Below are 4,967 nucleotides of genomic sequence, written 5' to 3'. Positions count from 1 at the left end.
TATGTGTGTGTGTGTGTGTGTGTGTATGTGTGTGTGTGTGTGTGTAACTATAAGCATATTAAAACGAGCCTGTGGGAAAACTCATTTAAATAAAAGGTTTGGAAACCACTGTGAAAATGTTGGGAGCCACTGGTTTACAACAACAAAAGGTCTTAGAAATTAAAGATACACCTCGGATATTCAATTATCATTGGATATTGTGTGAATAGAAGTTTGCACCGTTTTATCGTTTGATATGCTATAAATAAATGTACAGAAGGTACGTTCATGCAGTATTATATCTTTCTTTCTTTATCCGTTTTTTTTTTTCTAGTTTCAGTAATTGATCTTTGATTACCCTTACACTGTATTCGAATCTTTTAATCGGATATATAAATTAATAATTTGTCTCATAATTATATAATCGTTCCCTTAATTCGTTCATATTGACGTAGGAGTAGATCATTCAAACATGGCGTTTATATGAATCCGAATTATGATACGTAAAGGAATATTTTGGGGACCAGAACAATAGTTTCTCTTGAAACAATGGACAATAATAATCCATTGTATATGTCAACCTTTAAAATCTATTTCTTGAAACGAATGAAGAAATTTCCTGTAAAGTGTGTAACGAATATCAACTCGAACGCATACCAAAATCATTTCAAAATACGCTATTCTTTCTTACGTTCGTGGTGCAACGATATATATAACTCGAGATGTGTGATGAGTTATATCAAAGTAACATTCAAATTGTGTTAAGTCCAAACTATGAGACGAATCATTCTGAACATTTCGTCTTGATTTAGCGAATTTTATTCCTCTCTTTTCATTTATGTTACATTTTCAATTATCTACGCAATATATTAATCGATTACTTTTTTGTTTTGTTTTTAAATTAATTTATTACAAAGCGATAAACAATACTTTCAATGTTTATAATTTAACACCATTTTATATTTGCACATTTTCTTTGGCTCACATTTTCTTCACACTGAGACCTAAATGGCTCGTTTCTTTCGTGTACGCTGCATAAAAGAATTATACATTTATATATATAACGCAAGCAAAAATGAAAGTTAACAAAGTCTGCATTGTAATTAGCGTTTCATTGATAAGATTAATTAACTATCAGTCAAGCTTAATCTCATTTGTTTCATAAACGTCAGAAATCAAATTAATGATCGTATTTTGTTAAATTTATTTATTTGTCTCTACGATTAAAGTTAAATTGTGTTTGAATATTTCTGTATTTGAATTACCTTATCGCAAACTCCTATAGAATTGCCACTCACTCAACTGAATATTTAATTTCATATTTCCTGATTAAAAATAAAATTTCGGATATCTGTCTAGATAGCTTAATGGTAAATATTTCGATCTGGATTCTCCGTTGCATTAATACTATTCTGTATGATAGTATAGTCGAAATACTGCATTAGCATTGATGACACTAAATACTAATTGATTTTTTCGCGATATGTTTCGAGCAGTAGAACTCAATTCCTGATCTCGAAACCAGATACAGATTACTCTTATTTTCACTCTCACGGTCTATCAGTAGTGTGATTGATTTTAAGTGAGTTTAGAGTTCTTCACATACTTTAAACTAGCAATTTTACGGTATGGTGCACCAGCCAGTTGTAACCACCTGTCGGAGTTTCCCTTTGTGCTTGTATACTTTTCATCACATTTAACAAAATAATCAATGAACATATCAATAGAAACACACCGAGGTCACGCCAAGAGATCACTGTCACAAATGTCATGTCTATATGCCACAAATGGAGGGAATACTTATAGGATAAGCGCTACCTCATATTGTCCTACCAGTCTCTTTTGAAGTAGCTATATGAAAGTATAAATTAATTTACTGAAGCATACAAACTTGGATTTCTAATATAAAAAGATTGTCTGAGAGTAACGGAAGGGAGTAATGACGTGTGAGCTTCATTTTTGTACATGTAGGGATATCTCAAGGATAACAATATCCAAGTTTCTTGTCATTCACATTGATAGTTAATTGGTATTATAAAGATACTATTCAGCCATTAGTTTAGGAGATTGTTTTTTTTTTAAAGTTATTGATATAAACATATAGCGGAGCACCGTTTTCGCGGGCATCTGTCCATCATATCAGAACAGTATTTCAAACTGGCATTTATTTTATCTCCCGCTATTTGTCTAAACTCTGAATTAAGTGGGTATAGAGATAATTGAAAAGACCAATAAAAAGGCGATTTTAAAATCCAAGTTTAAGTATGTACTTAAAAATATTCTTACAAAATCATGAATAATTTTATAACTTTATTTAAAATTCTGAATTTGTACATATTCTCTGATGAAGGAAATGGGGATTACCGTAGTTGAAAATGATTTACCTACACACATTTTCGCACATTCCTAGAAACGGCCGTATGATTCTTTCGTATTTATTGGTTTCGTTTGAGAACTTCCGTTTTGGATTATTGTGAACGGTCATCTCATCAGATCGAGACTTTTTGATTGGTCTGTACGTATTTATGCAATTCATTATCCGACTTTGATTTGGGCACAGAATAACACTATATGTATATATATACCTTTATATGTTATATATTCGCATATTTATAATGGCTTATATATACCCTCTTTGTTTAGATGTGTGTCGGCTTTGATGAGGAGTATTACTGACCTTGAAATTTGTCGCTTTCAAATTAATACTTTAATTCACACACACCTCACACAAACACACATATACAGAAAGAGAGAAAAAGAAACCAAGAAAGAAAGAAAGAAAGAAAGATATACAGACGGACAGACAGGCAGACAGAAACACTGATAGATAGATAGATATCCAGACAAACAAACAGAGAGACAGGCAGGCATATAGATAGATAGATAGATAGATAGATAGATAGATAGATAGATAGATAGATAGATAGATAGATAGATGTACATATATGCATATATATGTTCGCCATGATAGATCGCTGACCACTACATTTATATTTTTTCCTTGTTTCACTCCTTATTTCTTTCTGCCTTCCTTTCAGTAGAAGAGCGTAGCTCGAAACGTCAAAGACTTTCTCTATTCTCGAGCGTTAGACTAATACATCCATATGTTGTTTTTTTCGTAAATTCTCCCATATATATATATATATATATATATATATATATATACATATATGCCCTTTACAGTAATTCTCACGAAGATTTAATGTTAGAAGGCTGGGTTTTTTAAATTACAGTTGCAATCCAATCGATTGCATTCTATGAATAAACCGTCAGCCCAATTTCTTTCACAAGACCTGGACTGCCGCCTGGACAAAGCAACAATCATTGGCAATAAAGTTTGGACCTCTTCGTTGCTAAACAAAATTCTGAACCATTCTGTCCTGCTGATTACACTTACGCACGAAGCACAAATACACACAGGAACATAGACAACGGATTTTCTGCAGAGATTCCATCTTACCAAATTCCATCCACAATTGATAGTAATATCTATGGTCACAAACAAATAAAAGAAAGACTCGCCATGGGTACTTCACAGTGAGTTTGAATATTGATTCACAAGGATCTAACGCCGGTCTACTAAAACCCTGCTTGTGATATTGAAGTAAAACAACTTAGATTCACTGGACTGGGACGATGCGAGAAATCCACAGCAACTCGGTGTTTCTGATTCCGCAGCTATAAGATTTGTGATGCTGCGAAACACGTGTTTGAAGCTCTGATGCAACTACGCTTCGTCATTTTTTTTTTTTTGTCATTTTCGAAATAGCATATGTATACAATTGTAAGACTAGTCTAAACTTTCACGCAGCAGTGATGATTTTGTGTAAAGGTATTGAATAACAGGCTCGATTTAAATATCTAACCACATAAGGGCAGCGATTATTGAAGTAGCGTACGTATAGGATGCCGCATTATTACAGCAGTTAGAGTGACATTAAATGGAGATTCTAGTTAACCTTTAACAGACAACCGTTTAATTATCTTACGATATAGAATCATGCATTTGACATTTATGTATGTCTATATGGATGTGTACGTATGTATGCATTTATTTATGTATGCTTGTATGCGTATATATATATATAAAGAGAGAGCGTGAGCAAGAGACTTACGTATATATACACACATATATGTAGACGTATACACACACAAACACACACACGTACATACACACATATATATGTGTGTGTAGTTATTTTTATTTATTGAATTTGGGTATGAACCTTCTAGTTTGCTTTAGAAAGGCCGTCAATGGATAAACGATTTCAAGCCGATAGTCCAATGGTATTACTCAACATACACCAGGAGATTGCGTTCATACATGATGAGTTTTCACTTACCACTGTTACTTAATTTAATACTGATGCAATGCATAATTTAATATATCTAAAATATGATATGATGATATTTCTGCAGTAGTCTGTTGTTAGAGTGGAGATGAGACAATATTATTATTATGTAATAAGGCATGTATGCTAAACCCAATCGCTTTATTTTTATCCTTTTACAATTTTATAGAATTGTTACTTATATTTATGTAGTCAAATCAGTTATGCATGGTATATATATGGTATATATATATAAAACTACAGTGAAAAAACTACAGAAGACTTGTGTTATATGGTTAAAGAATATACTTTAAATCATCATGCTAGAAAAATGTTAGAAAATTTTATGTCTAGTGACATTGTTTTTGGAGTAATAACCGGTTTCGCATTTTCTGTTCAAATTTCTCAAATTTCTTTACTGATATTGTGCCATCTTTTCTCTATGGTGTGCCCCGCCTATATATGACAGTCAATTGCTGGATTGCCACGCAACAACCAGCATTTGGGTATAAATAATTGGGTACATTAACAACACTATATTGAATAGGTACTATCTCTTAGTTGGTTGGCTATATATATGTCTATTTATCTATCTCTCTATCTATCTACCTATCTCTCTCTCTCTCTCTCTCTCTCTCTCTCTCTCTCTCTCTCTCT

The sequence above is a fragment of the Octopus bimaculoides genome, chromosome 12 (assembly GCF_001194135.2).
Source record: "Octopus bimaculoides isolate UCB-OBI-ISO-001 chromosome 12, ASM119413v2, whole genome shotgun sequence".
Taxonomy (NCBI): Eukaryota; Metazoa; Mollusca; class Cephalopoda; order Octopoda; family Octopodidae; genus Octopus; species Octopus bimaculoides.
Note: the sequence above shows the minus strand (reverse complement) of the source record.